Source organism: Macrobrachium nipponense, chromosome 19, assembly GCF_015104395.2.
Source record: "Macrobrachium nipponense isolate FS-2020 chromosome 19, ASM1510439v2, whole genome shotgun sequence".
Classification (NCBI taxonomy): domain Eukaryota; kingdom Metazoa; phylum Arthropoda; class Malacostraca; order Decapoda; family Palaemonidae; genus Macrobrachium; species Macrobrachium nipponense.
In genome coordinates, this window is record NC_061088.1 from 34,749,864 (window position 1) to 34,767,111 (window position 17,248).

At 43.6% G+C, this 17,248-nt stretch overlaps 1 protein-coding gene across 1 annotated transcript in view; it reads right to left on the reverse strand.

Annotated features, from left to right (window-relative positions):
- The window catches only part of LOC135216062 (zinc finger protein 658B-like), a 23,182-nt gene extending 6,475 nt beyond the window's left edge, over positions 1-16,707 (reverse strand). Inside the window, exon 1 of the mRNA XM_064251062.1 lies at positions 16,462-16,707. The gene's annotated coding sequence lies outside the window, so the exon portion shown is untranslated. The remainder of the gene's footprint in view (positions 1-16,461) is intronic.
- Between the last annotated feature and the right edge of the window lie 541 nt (positions 16,708-17,248).

Here is a 17,248-nt window from a genome sequence, read left to right on the forward strand (position 1 = left end):
TTATCGAGAATACCTGTTGCCCGAGTGTTTGGAAATCACAGAAAACCAAATTACTCTGAGAACATCAGAAATTCCAAGGAATTTAATCGCCTAACGAGACTCCTGATGTTGTAATATCAATTATCAAGGATGTCCGTCTAACCCGAGTGTTTGGAAATTACAAAAAACCATAACACTCTGAGAATGCCAGAAATTCCAAGGAATTCAAGCATTCAGCAAGATTCCTGGATATTGTAATAACCATTATTGGGAATTCTCATCTAGCTCAAGTGTTTGCAGATCATAGAAGACAAAAATACTCAAAGAGTACTAGAAATTCCAACGAATTTAAGTGCTTGGTGAGACCCCCAAATTAGATCAATCATCAGGGAGGGGCCTCTCCTTGACTCTTGTGGAAATTGAGGAGGAACATGCATAAAAACCAGTCCTATATGCGAGCATTTAAGACTGGAATGCGAGTACAATTCTACAGAATGTGCATTCAAGGCTCCCAAAATGCATGAAACCATATGGGACTGCAAATTGAAATCCATCCCAAGGACAGAAAGAGCCAGGGAGAAAATAGTCTCTAGGTGTTCAAATCCTAAAACTCTAAACACCAGATGGTGAGAGGTCTCTCCGTCATTGACAGAAGATCCTTCCTCAACAACATGGACGTACATCCAGTGGGAACCTAAGATCCTTCCAGGAATGTAGTCCCCTGATGCTGAATCCTGCTGAAATAACTCTGTAGGATCCCGCCTATTAACCTCGGCCCTCTTGGTGTAGCCATAAGAAGTAGAGGGAATAGGTGAGGAAGCCTGGATGCTCTCGCTCACCTTGCTAGCAGAACTAGCAGGAGAAGCGAGTCATGGGCAGCTATCAACCTGTGTTGATGGCCACGATGTGAGTCTAGGAGAGCATTCTCACCCTGGAGAAAACAATTTCTTGAGGAGGGTTGCAAAACTCTCGCACAGCAGAAGAAACATTCACCGCCACCAAGACCAGTTGGTCACACAAACGTGAACGTGACCTGGGTGGAGTTGACCTTGTACCTGAATGCCGAGAGCCTGTACTGTCCTCCGTGTCCCAGTCCTCATTGAGGCCGAAACCTCTCGAAGACTGAATGGGGAACCCCTACCTGTCTCACCAAGTGCACGGTCCCGCAGGGCCGTCACGTCAACCCTCAGCACTGAGCGATCACTGCGAGAGCGATCACCAGCAAGGCGTGAATCACCTGAGTGACTCACTCTTTTTTCCACTCCGTGCCTGAGTCGTGACGGCGAGCGGACTCAGTGTCATTGACTCTAGATGCACGCGAATCCATAGATTTACATGCACTCAGGGAATCTCACGAACAAGCGCCTTACATGGAACTAGTATGCAGACTCTAGGACTAGCAGCAGAAGTGAGAACCAAAGTTTGCCCTTCTACTGCTTCCGACACGCTAGACCCTGGGGACAGCGTGATGGTTCCTGTTCCCAAAGTAACAGGCGAGCCAATGGAAGGCCCAACTGCCTCCCCAGTTTGAGGAGGCAGACTCTTAGAAGTCCCGTGACAAGACTTCTTTGGCAGGAAGCCTTAGAAGTTGAAGGGGAGGAGGTTGAATAAAAATATGATGATTAAGAAGAGGGAGATGACGACACTTGACGAGCTCTCTTCCTTCTGGACTTCTCCAAATTCTCCAAGGCTTCTTCCATAGGATGGGGAACATTTACCAGTAGATGTAGAGTTAATAATCAAAGCACAGCCACGATGGTGTTGTCCAATGATGAAACTCTAGAATAACAGTGGCAAATTAATATGATTTCCAGCAGGGGAACAGTACACACACTCGAGGACCAATATCACAGTATGCTACGAGGTACGGGTACAATTCTGAGGTTAGGATAGTCAACACAAAGAGATATCCAACCATCTACTGCTGTAATCAACTATCACCACTGCTAGCCTGTAAAAGAAAGAAAATATGATTTTAAAAAATAAGGATACTCCTCTTGCATCTAAGGGCACCGCCCTCCAAAATGAGAGGAGATCCCTCTAATACCAATACCACACGTCCTTCCCTCTCTCTTCGTCCAATAAGCTAGCAAAAGGACAAAGGAGAAGAGGAAATACCGGTAGAAGAATAAAGGACAAACGTCCAAACTTCCCCTCGGTAATTTCCAAGCGTAAGCGTAGATTTCAAATGAATACACTATCTCTCCCTGACGTTACAGTAGGAAAATATGTAATGAGGATGTAGGCACACCCTTGCCACTAATCCCTAACACAAAGTAAACAGGCAGCTAGCAAGGCTATCACAAAAAGTGGATTTGTATATACTAATTATTTAAGTCAATTAATTATTAACATCAAACACAATAGTATACTCATTAAAAATAATAAAAAAAAAGATCGCATTGGGAAATCATGATTAACAGCTAGTCAGCAAGAGCTCACAAACATACATCTTCATTGGAAGATGGCCGAAAGCAAAGTGGAGTGTTTACATCTGGACAGGCGTGCCGACCTGCTTACCAGAGGGCAGTTACTGCCTAGCCAGCTTGTTCAAAAATTTAAAGGCCATATTCCTGCCTACGCTGAAAGTATTTCCTAATGTAAAGGACTGAGGATTGGTATATCATGTAGGAACAATTAAACCTTATAGTACATGTTATATAAAAGTAATAAAAAAGTAAAGCACAATCCCTAATGGATTAGATTAGTCATATAATCTGACACAATCCATTGTACCAGTAGGAGGTACAGTGAAAAGTATCTAAAAGAAACCCTGGACTCAACATATAGAGCAATGACATCTTATTTCACATGACTGCTGCAATGTCATTGTCCGAACCTACCACTTCTTCAGTTTACTAGCTAACTGAACTGGCCTAGAGTAAAAAGCAGCAACTGAGGCATAGTAAGTTAAAGAAGTCAAACAACTTGGAGCAAAATGACCAAAGGAAATGGATAAGAATTTAAAGGCAATGCAGCCAATGCCCAGTGCCAAAGGGACAAAATAAAGGGCCTCTAGTATCATTTAATGTACATACTATGTATACAGCTTAGAATATGTACACAGAAAAGACTACTGATAATGGTCTGAAAGGCTCATACCCTTAATAGACACTCTCACCGAGTCAGTGGGTATTCTCCACTGAGGCAAATGGAATTTTTATTCTAAAATTAATATTAATAATACTTACCTGTATAATTTATCTAGCCCTAAATCCCCCAAAACCGCACCAAAATTTACCACATTGGCAACCCTGTTACCTCCTATTCTGTCCGCCAGTTGGCAAACACTGTCGTTGACAGATACGAAAAACCTTCCCTCAAATCAGTTGTGATAGGCAGATCGTGGGGTAGGATGGGTGGGACTAGATAAATTATACAGGTAAGTATTATTAATATTAATTTTAGAATAAAAATTCCATATTAATAAACATTACCTTAATATAATTTATCTAGCCCGATGAACCACATTGAAAAGGAGGAGGGAATCTGAATACAATTTCCCCTTCGGACAGAATAGGAGAAACAAACAAAGAAATATATATCATAGGCAGTCAAAACTCAACCCAAGGTCAAAGATACTAACAACTCAAAGTCTCCTACCATAATGCCACCAACTGCGGTAGCACAGGACAAGGAGTAAGTGCATAGTCAGTCCGTCTGTACTAAAGTCAGGTGCCCGACCAGGTGACCAGTTTCAGACAAGAATTGCAGACAGCAAGGCTGCACCCTGAAGACTATCAAGCACTATTCTTTCCCTAAAGGATGAGTGTCTGGACTGTTCTGGGCGATTCAAAGCTAAGCAAACCTTGGGGGGTGTATCACGCAACCCGAAGTAGCCAGCAACGAATCGGCTCATGAGCAACTCATAACTCGCAGCTTTTCTGGTGCCAGAGAAAGGGATCGCGCGTGAGCAAAAAGGCGATTCAGTACCCGAAGGACGAATGCCTGACAGTCCAACCTGGTCTCGTGTTACACGATCATCGGGGGTGCTATCAACGCAAACCGGCACTTCGTCAACAAGAAAACTCAGGGCTACTAAATGTCGCCTGATCTCACACGAGTGTCTGACTCCGAGAAGACAGGCGAGACAAAAAGTAGATGGTGAGCGAGTCACCAGATGACAGCAGACGATCCATCGACTAATTCCCTGTCCAGGACAGTGGAAGAAGCAGGAGTCGTCAGGACAAGCGAACCAGTGGCTAGTCCTAGGTCAAGCATTCGAACTCTGGGAGAAGCGTAGTCGCCAGTGCCGACAACCCAGTGGCTGGAACCATTTCACACTGAAAATGGAAGCAGCATGAGTTGCCAAGCAGTCAGTCCTTGTCATCAAAAAACACCTAAATACCAAACTGCCTAATTCCATTATGACTACGTCAAAAACTGCCATGGGTTATAATATACAAAAATAAAAAATATATACAACAAAATGAAGTTTTTATTGTAAAACTAATATTGTAGTACCTACCTGAACACCTGAACTAGCCCTGGTCACTTACCAGCCCGAACCATCATTTATTTAAAAATTTAAACCGAATCTTTGGTTAAATCAAACGATCAGTGTTGCAATCTCCTGGCAAACACCCTCGTTACCTAGTTACCAGCCCACCGCTAGTAGCCCTGCCTCACGGGCCGGTCACACCTGCCCTCTCACGTCAATCATAACTCAATAACTCTGTATGAGAGGGGAGGAGGGTGGGAATCATTCAGGTGTTCAGGTAGGTACTACAATATTAGTTTTACAATAAAAACTTCATATTGCAATACACCCCTGAACACCTGAACTAGCCCGATTAACAAACATTAATTTGGAGGTGGGGAATCAAATCTGCCGGCCCTCCACTGTACTAGTTGTCAGTCAATATAATTGAGTACGCGATTGTCAGTCTCAAGTTCATTTTGTCACTCGTCCAAGCTAATCTCCCATTGTGTGGCCTTCTAGGCCTTCCCATATGTGGAGGGAAAAAAACTCCCTGCACCTCTACCCTAAGGTCAAAACTCATTGAGTGCGGAAGGGATACAAACCTGTTTCCTCTCAGCTGGCTATGTGCCTCACCTGAGTAGAGGAAAAACTGAAGACCTCCCATGTGGCTCTCGGCCTCTCATGTATGGAGGGAATCTGAAGACTCCCATGTGGCTCTCGGCCTCTCTGTATGGAGGGAATCTGAAGACCTCCCATGTGGCTCTTGGCCTCTCATGTATGGAGGGAAACTGAAGACCTCCCATGTGGCCTTAGGCCTCTCATGTAGGCGGAGGAGAAACGGTGTCGTCGATTAGTATTTGATGTCCTCTCTTGTAGTGTTGTACCTGCCTGTCTGTACTCTGCCTGGTTGGCCAACTTGGAAGAATACCCTCAGATAGACCCGGACATGTTCTTTCCTATCTTTCCTAATACTTAAAATCCTCTTGTGATATATCATATCATGATACCTTATACATATTCCGAATATTCGCTCCCTACTCTAATACTAACTCAGACAGCAAGATTGTTGGGTTTAAAAATAGAATTTAGGCCAAAGGCCGAGTATTGGGACCTATGAGGTCAGTCAGGCGCTGAAGGGAAATTGATAAAGTTTGAAAAAGTGTGAAAGGAAGAACCTCTGTTGCACAATGAGTCCAGTGTTAGGAGAGCGTGGAAAAAGGAAAATAGGATGAGAGAATATGGAGAGATATGAAATCAGAAAAGTGAGAGGAGAGAGAAGGAGAAGAGCAGAGAGAGACGAGAGAGAGAGGCGAGAGAGAGAGACCAGGCGGAGAGAGAGAGAGAAGAAGAGAACACAATCGTCCTGGATAAAGGAGAATAATAAAATCAGGGAAAAGAGGAGTGAGAGAGATAAAATCAGGGAAAGCGAGAGAGAGAGAGAGAGAGAGAGAGAGACGCGAGAGAGAGAGAGAGAGAGAGAGAGAGCAGAGAGAGAGAGAGAAATTACGATCGTCTAATATCCACCTCCGCAAATTGCAGCAAGTTAAAAGGGTGTATCTTAACGATAATACTCGTATAACTCCGTACAGCTAAGAACAACCGAACGAGAACTTGTTGCTAATGCGATCGACTCCTATAACAACATTACTTTATTGTTTTATTGTATTGATCAGCGTGTGACAGTAATCGAATCCGATAGCAACATCCGTTATTGTATTCATCCGCGTGGGACGGTAATTACTGTATCATGTTATAAATGCAGCTGAAGCTAATAAGGCAAAATTACGTTCATCAGCAACCTGGACAGAAGTCCCCGAGCTTATGTATGAATTCCAACGCAGCCGTGGTAAAAGAAACTAATAGCATGAAAGAGCTCATTACTGTTGTTTTCACACAGACAAAGGATTAATAACGTATATAAAGTGTAAGGTTCGTAATACCTATGAAAACGAGTGAAAAACGAACGGAATCCTAAATTTAACGCCATCTAACCCGAGGGAAAAACTAGCTTCCGATGAGACGTATCAGTCAAATTTTGGTCTTAAATTACATCGTAAGACGAACAGTATGACTTCGTTACATAAGTTAAGTATCCAGATATTCATTAATATGCTAACTAAGGTGACAAAATCATTAGCCGAGACCAAGTGATATGGTTGAATCTGAAGCCAAGGAGAAAAAAAAAAAAAATATAGGACTAGCCGGCATCCTTGTCTGTCTAAACCACACCTCCTTACAATAGTGCTGTTTGACGACAAGCCTAGTGTAATTATAATTTCAATTGAAAAGTAATAAAATAATATTTAAAGGTAATTAATTAACTTTATTAGGCCCTAATATTAAATTTCAGGTTGTCATTTGTAATTTGATAAATTACGACTGGTAATAATTTGTAACTGTATTGACATAAGCTCAATGTAAATACTGACGGCAATAGTCTGTTAAACGTATGAAGACGTCATACATACAAATTCCTTATATCTGACATCTGATTATATGCCCCAAGATAGATACCTCATTGACTATATTAAATGTCAACATAGTTGAAGACACGTCTCCTTTAAGAACGTTTGTACAAACTTGGCATAAGTGAGGATGTTGTTACGTTAGTCATTTTAGTCAATCAGGAGAGAATGAGATGGATACGGCGACGCAAACCCGTATTCGTCATCCGCCGATTCCAGCGTGAATGACTGCCGAGTTTAGTGTTTATACTACGCCAATATGATGATACACATAATACAATTATAATGCTTTAGTCGGACAGAATCCGATCTTCATTCTGTTCGATTACATTCATATTAATTATCCTCAGATCGGATTCTCGTTCGTTTTCAATTACACCTGTATTGAATTATCCGAAGTCAAGAATGCCTTAAGCCTACAGCGTTAGCCAAAATAAAAATAACTACCGATATGTTGTACAGCGAATACTTTAGGTTAGGCTAGGCTACTGAATATGCATAGCTACGATATATCATCGTGAACACTAGGCTAACAGTAGTTAATTTTATTCGATTTCTCTTCATACTGAATATCGTAAGTCAATATGCATTGAACGGAGAATTAGTTGATATTAACAATTATCGTATCGTATACGTAGAGGAAAGTAACCTTAAAGACGAAGGAGCATATCTGAAAGACCAACCCTGGCCTAAAGCTTCTGATGCAAGGAACTCGAAGGCAGGAAAAAGCCTAACAAAGATGCTCTAAGGACACTGTGCCTCTAAAACTACTACTTTTAATAGAAAACCGACCCGAAGAAGCCTGCACTTCTCTTCCTAAACTAAACACTATGTAGCCTATTATCCCTACTCGTCTATATCTGACCTAAGTTTTTATCATCCTGAGAACTTACACATCGAGGGAAGGGGAATCTGCTGCCAACACTGCCTGCTCCGCGCCAGGGGGACGGCGGATCTGCCCGTGGGCTTGCGGATCCCCATAACCCCCAGCACCGGTTAGGGCTGATTCTGGAACGGCAGGGGAGCTGGAAAAGAACGATTAGTAATTTCAGTATCCCTATTGCTCGATCTATCCTCACAATCTTGACCTAAAATCGGTAACAGAGATGTCATCGAGGGAAGGGGAATCTGCTGCCAACACTGCCTGCTCCGCGCCAGGGGGGACGCGGATCCTGCCCGTGGGCTTGCGGATCCCCATAACCCCCCGCACCGGTTAGGGCTGATTCTGAACAGGCAGGGAGCTGGAACAGAACGATTAGTAATTCAGTATCCCTATTGCTCGATCTATCCTCACATAATCTTGACATAAAATCGGTAACAGAGATGTCATACTCGATGTCAGCGTACTCTCAAGTCTCTTAAAGAGCACTGTCTCTAAAAAAGTCTATCTTGATCTACGTTAGTCTCTTCCTGCCTACAGTTACTTCTTAATACGAGACCTTTCCTATGTTGAGATACCCTAACATCTGGTCCAAAGACCACTCCTGACATTCCAAACATCTGGTCTTTTACATTATATTGAACAGTCCTACAATTTACGCATAAGGAATGGACTATTGTGTCATAGGGTACTCATCCTTTTCTTGCATTGTTGGCAAAGACGATACGTTGTTGAACTTCCGCTCGTCGTTTTCATGTGATGTCGTGGCCGAGGATGCAGTAGGTCGTCGTATCCTTTTTTGTGTTTCTTTCTTTGCTTTGAATCAATGTTCTAATACAAGGTATTAAGAGCAATCCAACCGTAATCCAAAGGGATCCGTAATTCGTAACCAAATTCAATCAAATCAAAGGTGCAAATGAAGGCCGGGCAAGACCAAAAAGGAGTTCGCTGTGGATACATCTGTACTCCACCGCGAACGATAAGTGATTGACGTGAGAGGGCAGGTGTGACCGGCCCGTGAGGCAGGGCTACTAGCGGTGGGCTGGTACTAGGTAACGAGGGTGTTGCCAGGAGATTGGCAACACTGAATCGTTTTATTTTAACCAAAGATTCGTTAAATTTTTTAATAAATGAATGGTTGTTCGGGCTGGTAAGTGACCAGGGCTAGTTCAGGTGTTCAGGGGTGTATTGCAATACAAAAATTAATGAATAATATACAGGTAGCAACCAAACGTAAAACAGGAAGCTACCTAATTCTCCTGTCTGACGACCTGTCCTGCCATCCACCAACGGGCCCAAAGAACGAAGGTGGTCCGCCTAGAACTAGAGAAATATTCCCTCAAGGTAAAAAGAGGCAAAACAGAATTAGAACGCCAAGTCGCCGCCTCAAGCACCTTGGCGACTGAGACGTTCTTCATAAAAGCTACTGATGTAGCAACTGCCTCAATACTGTGTGCTCTCGGCGTCTGGTCTTCCCAGCAGCCGAACCACCAGTTTTAACGATCAGATCTCTAAGAAAAAAGGATACACCATTCTTTGAAATAGGTCTCTTGACATTTCGGGTGAAACAAACAGATGATGGGGAGACCCTGAATGTCCTTCGTGCGGCGTAAATAAACATGAGAGCGCCCTAACAGGGCAAAGAAACTAATTCCTCATTTAAATTACCAACAAGTCGACCACCGCGACTTCAGTACGAAAGACCTGGGAATGGGATTATCAGACGATTCAGTCTTTGCGACAAATTCAGGAAGGTTATGACAAAATCATGTCTTGTCCAGATCTGGCAACCAGAAAAGAGAGTGCTTGCAGTTCACCCACCCTCTTGGCTGTAGCCCCAGTGTAGACCAAGGAAGAGTGTCTTAGAAGAGAGGTCCCTAATTTGGCAGAATTCAGAGGCTCAAACGGAGGGAACCTTAAGGCTTGAAGGACTTTGTTAACGTCCCATGTCGGAGGCGAACACTGCGGCCTGGGTCGAGATAGGGAAAAAGATCGAAGTAAATCTCTAATGACATAAGATGAAGAGATCTCAGGAAGCCTTGCCTTAAAAACATAGGAAAGCATAGACCTATAACCCTTAATGCACGAAGGTGACAGGGCCCTGTCATGATGTAAATGAACTAAAAAACTCCGCTACTTTCGGTAAGGAAGGTCTAGAAATGAATGTCCTTGAGACTTACACCAAGTCTGTAAACCGACCATTTAGCCTGATAATTTACTCTGGTTGATTGCCGCCTGGCAAGAGCCAAACTGTCGCTCCACTCTGGAGGAGAACCCTTCGTGCTTGGAGAACCTCCTGACAGTCTCCAGGCATGAGATGAAGCATGTGGAGCCTCTGATGGAACCGATGAAATGGGGTTGTTTGAGAAGATCTGGTCTCTCTGGCAGGCGAACGAATGGGGGGTTCCACCAGTGCTTCCAGAAGGTAGGGAGGGAAACCACTCCTTCCTGTGGCCAGAAGGGGTGGGCGATCAAGGTGAGATCCAGACGCTTGGTTGCCCTCACTTTGTGAGGACTGACCTCACCAGAGAGAACGGAGGAAAAGCATAGGTGCTTGAAGTCCCTCCCAGTCCTGCAAAAGAGAGTCTGTCCCGGCACTCTGAGGAGTCTGGTAAGGGGCGAAGAATATCTGGCACCAAAAATTCAGTGGGGTGGCCAAACAGATCGACTGTGACAGGCCATTTCTTCCTGAGGCTGTCGAAGACTTCCTGGCAAAGTGTCCACTCCGACCCTTGAACTTCGTTCGGTCTCGACAAGGCGTCTGCTAAGACGTTGTGATGGCCAGGATAAACTGAGGGTCCAACGTAATCCCCCTGTCTTCTGCCCAACACAGGATTGATCGGGCTTCTTGAGTGAGAAGATCCGACTGTGTGCCGCCTTGGTTTCTCAAGTACGAGACTGCTGTGGTGTTGTCGACAAAGATCGCGACAACCGACTCCAACAGTTGTTCCTGAAATGAAAGAAGGCCTAGGTACACTGCCATCAGTTCCCTCCAATTTATTGACATGCTCCTCTCCTCCTCTAACCAAAGGCCCGAAGCGGCTTCGGAGCCCAGGTGCGCGCCCCAAACCTTGATCCGAGGCGTCTGACCAAAACATTAGGTCGGAGGAACCGAAAAAAGAAGAGATGTCCCTGACTTGAGGCGGGTGAACTTGCATCCACCAACGGAGATCCTTCTGACATTGTGGAGAAGAGGCGACTATCGTGTCTCGGACACGAAATCCCATGACTGGCGAAGTGTCGACTGAAGGGACCTCATTCTGAGACGACCTCCGGGAACCAGTTGGATTGAGGGATGACAATGGCCCAGGAGAGACCTCCAAAAGAGAACTGGCTGCGTTACGGAGGACAAAAATTCTTCGATCAGACTCAGAAGATTGTCTATCCGTTTCTGAGCGGGAGAAGCCCTAAAAATCTGGGAATTCAAAACAATCCCCAGATAAGTCATGATCTGGCAAGGGGATTAAGATTGGACTTGTCGAAGTTGACACGAATGCCCAACTCGACACAAAGAGACAGAACTATCTCCTCGACCGGAGACATTTCTCTAGAGATTCGGCCTGGACTAGCCAATCGTCCAGATACCGAAGCATCCTTACGTTTAACTGATGCAGAATAGCTGAAACAGGAGCCATCACCCGAGAAAAGACTGTGGAGCAGTGGTGAGGCCGAAAACGAAACAAAGGGTCTTGAACTGGAAAACTCCCGAGTCCATGAAAAACCGAAGGTAAGGTCTGCTTCTTGGATGGATGGGGATTTGCAGATAATAAGCATCCTGCAGATCGATGGAAATCATCCATCCCCCTCCTGACGGATGAAAGAACAGTCTGGACCGTCTCCATCCTGAACTTGGACTTTAGAATGAACTTGTTCAAACCGAAAGATCTATGATGGGGCGCCAGGCACCCGAGGCCTTTAGAACTACAAAACATCCGAGAGTAAAACCCGCCGGAGAAGGAGGAGCTCTCTATGGCATCCTTCTCCAAGAGGGCCGAAAGCCTCCTTCTCCAAGGCTTGACCCCTGATTGAGTGAGGGGGAATAAAAACTGCTGAACTCGAGAGGACGATTGGAAAGTGGAGGTCTGGAAACAAAAGGGATCTCGTAACCTTCCTTCAGGACCTCCACCACCCAAGCATCCACCGCTCTCCCCTGCCAAGCTGACCAATGGCGGGAGAGACAAGCTCCTACTGCGGTCTCCAGGCGAGGTGATGACTCCTACTTCCGAAAATTCTTACGCAGAGACAAGGAAGAAGAAGAAGAAGAAGAAGAAGAAGGTCTCCTGGAGGTTGAGCTCTTTCTCTGCCCTTAGAGCCACGCCAGAACCTCTCCCGCGTTTCAAAGGGTGAGCACCAGAGGATGAAGAAGAGGCACCAGCAAGCTGAGATGTACTCTGGAAAAAAAAGAGCCAGAAGGAGGTTGTTGGGCTGGAGCAGAAGGTACAGATCTGGTCCTAAACTTACGCTTACTCCTTGAAGGAACGGGAGGAAGACCAGAGGAAAAAGCTCTGATAAGGCCAGTGAGCTTGGGAAGAGGGGGCATCACCTTGATGTTCCTTCAAAACCTCAGAAAGCCACAGAAATATCGAAAAGAAAAATCGCCAAAAGGAGAAGAGGACAACAGAGGTTCTCTGAATCTCCGATACGAGGAGGGTAACTGCGACAAATACAAGTTACGCCTAGAGAAACAAGAAAGGCCTGCATTGAAGCAAGCAAAAGCTCGTTCTGATGTACAGAAGCGATTGAAATGGATGAGCAGAATTTCTCAAAAAGAGGAGCATCAGGAGGAACAAACCCGGAGTCCTTGATATACATTAAAAGCCCTCTGAGGACCCACATATTGAAGGATTGAGCTTCTTGTAAGGAGCTCATAACAGCCTCCATAGCAATAAAAATCTTCAATTGAGACAGAGACCGAAGCCTTAGAAGGCAAGGGTTGACTTGAAAGTCGGACAAAATCAGGATTTGGCTTGGGGGGTCGAGAGAATGAAGAATCATCCGCCACCTGGTAAACTCCTCACCGGTGTCGTAGAAGAGAAGAGAGCTTCCTCTTCCTTCCCCGATCACCTTCGAACGTTTAGCGGCAACGTCCGCCCTCACTCTCGCGAAGCCTCTGGGCAAAGGGAAAACGTAAAAATTCCCGTGACGGGAAGGACCGTCAAGAAAAATCCCTTCTGTAATACAACGAGGCGGAGGCTGCTTCTGCTCTTTAGGCCTCGCCTGAGGAAGAAAACAAAAATCAAATTAAATCAAAAAGTTTCTTGAATTCTACATCATGACATCCATTGCGAGGAAAACATCAATATCACACGAATCCGCATCATCATCATCGTCAGATCCTAACTTAGAAACTTCCTCTGAAGTAAAAATCCTGACGACTAGCTATCTAGGTCTGACACTAATATCCCTCCCCCCCTTCTCCTAAATAAGCGCCCTTTGGCACTGTTACGGTGACTAACCAGGGGGACACGTTGGGTAAAGATTCGTTAGGCACCTGCCCGGACCGGATCCCCCCTCCCCAGGCCTTCGCCACGACGGGGTTCACAAGCCGGGGTATCTGTCGCACCGTTACCATGGTGCTGTCGACAGGTACCTGACGAGGAGCTGAAATGAATCTAAAAAGAGTGTTAGACATTCTAGTAAAGGCTTCTTGAAAATTCTCTGACAGATTGTTAAACTTAGCAGAAATATCTCTATCTAGACTAAGCTGTAATTCTTAAAATTCTGTTTCCAGGTAGTTTCCATTGCCAAAATCTTCGAATCTACATCAGAAATAACTTCACTAATTACCGGTTGTACAGGGGGCAAAGCATCAATTAATTCGGAGTCGGAGTCGTACGATACCTTTTTTTTTTTTTTGAAACCGAAGAGCCAGAATCATGAGCGCCCTAGTCAAAGAATTCGTTAGATACAGTTCTAGCAATCGATTTCTTTTTCTCCTTAACCGATCTTTTACGCTGCAAGATTGTTTGGCGTTTCATATAAGCAGTCATATCCTCGTCAGACCAGGGCTTACATATGTCACAACGAGAAGTCAAGTCACAAACCTGTCCACGACAAGAGCTACAAATGTCATGTGGTTCATACTCCCTGCTACTCATCCTTGTCCCACAAACCGGGCAGTTCCTGATGTTGCTGGCAGAAGGAAGCATCGGAATTTCTTGGTAATCCATTGTAGAATTGGACAGGTCAGTAGTTCCGGGTCGCGCAAAAGTTCGTAATTAAGATAAGAACCACTACAGAAATCAAAGTTAATCACCTATTTCGTGATGTAATGCGTGAGTGGTAATTCATATAAAGTCTCATTTAAAACAAATAATGAAAAAGCTTTAAAGGCACAAAAATGTTTAAGGAAATTTATAAAGAGCGGCCGTGATGTAAACAACACGGGCGCTCGTTAACAACTGATTTGAGGGAAGGTTTTTGTTTTTCGTATCTGTCAACGACAGTGTTGGCCAACTGGCGGACAGAATAGGAGGTAACAGGGTTGCCAATGTGGTAAATTTTGGTGCGGTTTTTGGGGATTTAGGGCTAGATAAATTATATTAAGGTAATGTTTATTAATATATATTTATTTAAGGAAATACCCACCAGCCTATTCTGGTTTGTTATACATTGTTATAAATGTTACCTTGCATAACTGAAGCAAGTTTCAAGCTCATGAATTTTACATTTGATTAAAAGGGTTAGTTTCCTCAGCAAGCAAGTGTGCTCTCTGAGTCCTAAGAGCTGCATTCCCTAATAATTTATGATATTTTTGTAACATTATTTCTCTATCTCATCATTTTTTTTTTTCTACAATTTTAAGTCAGAAACTCAGTTTAGGGCAACATAAACGAGATCATGCAGAAATTATAACTTTTGGTTATTGAAGTAGTATAGGCTACTTGCCCTACTTTTACGCTTAAGTCAGGTCAGGTTAGGCACAGTGGCCAGGTTTATGTCTACAATACAGCACCTCTACTTTAAGGTCAGCCTGAGGAAAGAAGTACAGTAAGCATGTAACCCCATATGCATGCCATTCTCAGCAATGGGCTAGGGGCACTTATCAAAATCAGAGTACAGTCAAATAGGGTAAAAAACCGCACGGTACAGGGGTGGACCATGTACGATCAATGTGTACAACCACAAGAAAAGTACATTATAACGCGTCCTGACACCGGAGTAGAGGTCTTTAGCTCCGTTTCTCACCAACAACAAGTCGCGACTGATGCCCATCTCCGATGTCAGGACGCGTTATAATGTACTTTTTTTGGGGTTGTTCATGCTGATCGTACATGGTCCACCCCTGTAACATGCGGTTTTTTACCCTATCTACTCATCATTTAAAAAAAAGTATACACATGGCAGCATTTACAAAACCTTTTGGGCCAGCCCCTTTAGAATAAGTGTTTTAACTTGATTGTCTGGTTCAACTATTCATTAATAATAATAAAAAACTAGGGTAAATGACCGAACGGTGACATAACTGCCAACTCTCACAGAATGTGGCCACCTTCCTGAAAAGGTACTTGAATTCGCTGTCATGAACATCAGTCAAGAGTTGTGGCCCATCCAGGAGGTACAACGAGACCTCTACGCTCCTCTTGAAGTAGCTAAGTATTTTCTTCTAAATTATAAAATACTACCTACCTAATGGCATCATTCAAGTGCTTTTTCTGGAAGTGGCTCCATTCTGAGAGAGGTGGCTGCTATGTCACTGCTCAGTCATTTAGGAGTAACTAACAACACGAGGAAATAGCTATGGCACCATCTGTGAACAAACTCCAGTTAGGTGTTGTAAATGTACCACTGGCTACTTTTGTCTCAGAAACTAGCTACTACCTACTATTCATTACCTTAGTGCCTGAAGTAGAAAGCCTAGAAAACATTGTTAAAGTTGGTTCATATTGATGTGATAAAAATAATTTGAAAAGGAAAATGAAAAGATTACCTGGTTAGTACTATGACCCCTCTGAAACCCAAACCCTACAACAAGCCAAAAACATCTTAGTAGGTGTAGTAACCTAAAATTAACCATAGTTAGGCCCCTAGGGGTTACCTGGAATTTGTGACTTCAATCAAATCATTGAACCTTATTCCTTGTTGGTTTTGTTAATAGCTACTATAGCTAGGTAGGGAGCCTATAGGTAGTACCCTAGTAGGGGAAACAACCGAGTGGACTAGCTGAACCAGTCTTGGCCGCTCGTTGATCCACCCTCCGAAAAAGTAGTTTAACACGTCCTGACACCGGAGATGGGCACCAGTCATGAGTCATCGGTGGTGGGTATACCTATAACTAACACCTCGAGACCTCTAGTCTCCTTTCGAAGTGAGCAAAAGTCGTTTTTCAGAGGGTGGATCAACAAGCGGGCAAGTTGCAACCACTGACTTGACTTGACAGGTTAGGTATGTAGTAGGGCTACTGCTGTAATTTTTCAGTCGTGAATCATTCGGGAGCCATTCAACGTAAAAGGCTACGTGTCTAGATCAGGCAAAAAATCGAATGCACAAAACCTTTGTTGAGTTAGGTACCTACCTACTACCTAGGTAGGTAGTAGGTAGGTGTGAAAAGTCTAGGGTAGTTCCACTGGTTTAAGAAGACAATGTAGGGCATCCTGAATATAACCTCGACTGCTTACATTACTACATTTAGAAGTACCTTCTTATCACATCAAAGTTTTACGGTGAACAAAAGGCTAAGAAAACTTGAGCTACCTCCTACATAGAATGCTTACTTGAACATAAATCAATCAACCTTCGCAACATTTGGTCCAGCAGTATCTTAGAAGAAACCAGTCATGAATTTGTTACTGTATCACCAGCAATATAGCCCTAAATGCGTGATCACCTTCTACAGGAAACATGTTTATCTTAACAAAAGTCGTTGACAGTGTGTCATTTTGACAGAAAATACAATATTGTCGACAGCTACCACAGACACGGTACTGGGTTGCGTTCTTTTTAGGTGTTGTGAAGTTGCGTTTGCTGGGATAGGGCAATTAACACTACGAAGAGTTTGTAATATACATTTATTTGGAAATTTCTGGTACTTGCTTCATCAATATTTTCTAATAAAATAGTACTAGCACAATAATTCTTTTCATTCCAAGTCTATTCATTAACCATTTGTTAAGGAAAAGGCGTTTGAATGAAATACTTCTAGCTGCGTAAACAAATATATGTTCGGGATTCACATTGTGTAGTGTTTCTATTTATTTTCCAAAAGCACTTGCTTAGAGGCAAATACAGCTAAGTTTTAATATTCAAGTACAGCCGGTTCCATTTTCAAAGTAATATAATGATACAATAAACGGTTGGATTAAATATTAGAGGAGTGGACATACATCTCCGAACAGGTATACATCAAGTCCTGGCCCTGCTGTTAGATAACATATAGTAAACATTGTATCAATGATAGACGTGACAATCGGACTACACCACTCTTCCTTTTATTTGCCGTGACTATAGTAGGTAAGTTATCAGCACATATTCCTTTCTAAAGTTTGCCATCCTCTCTATATC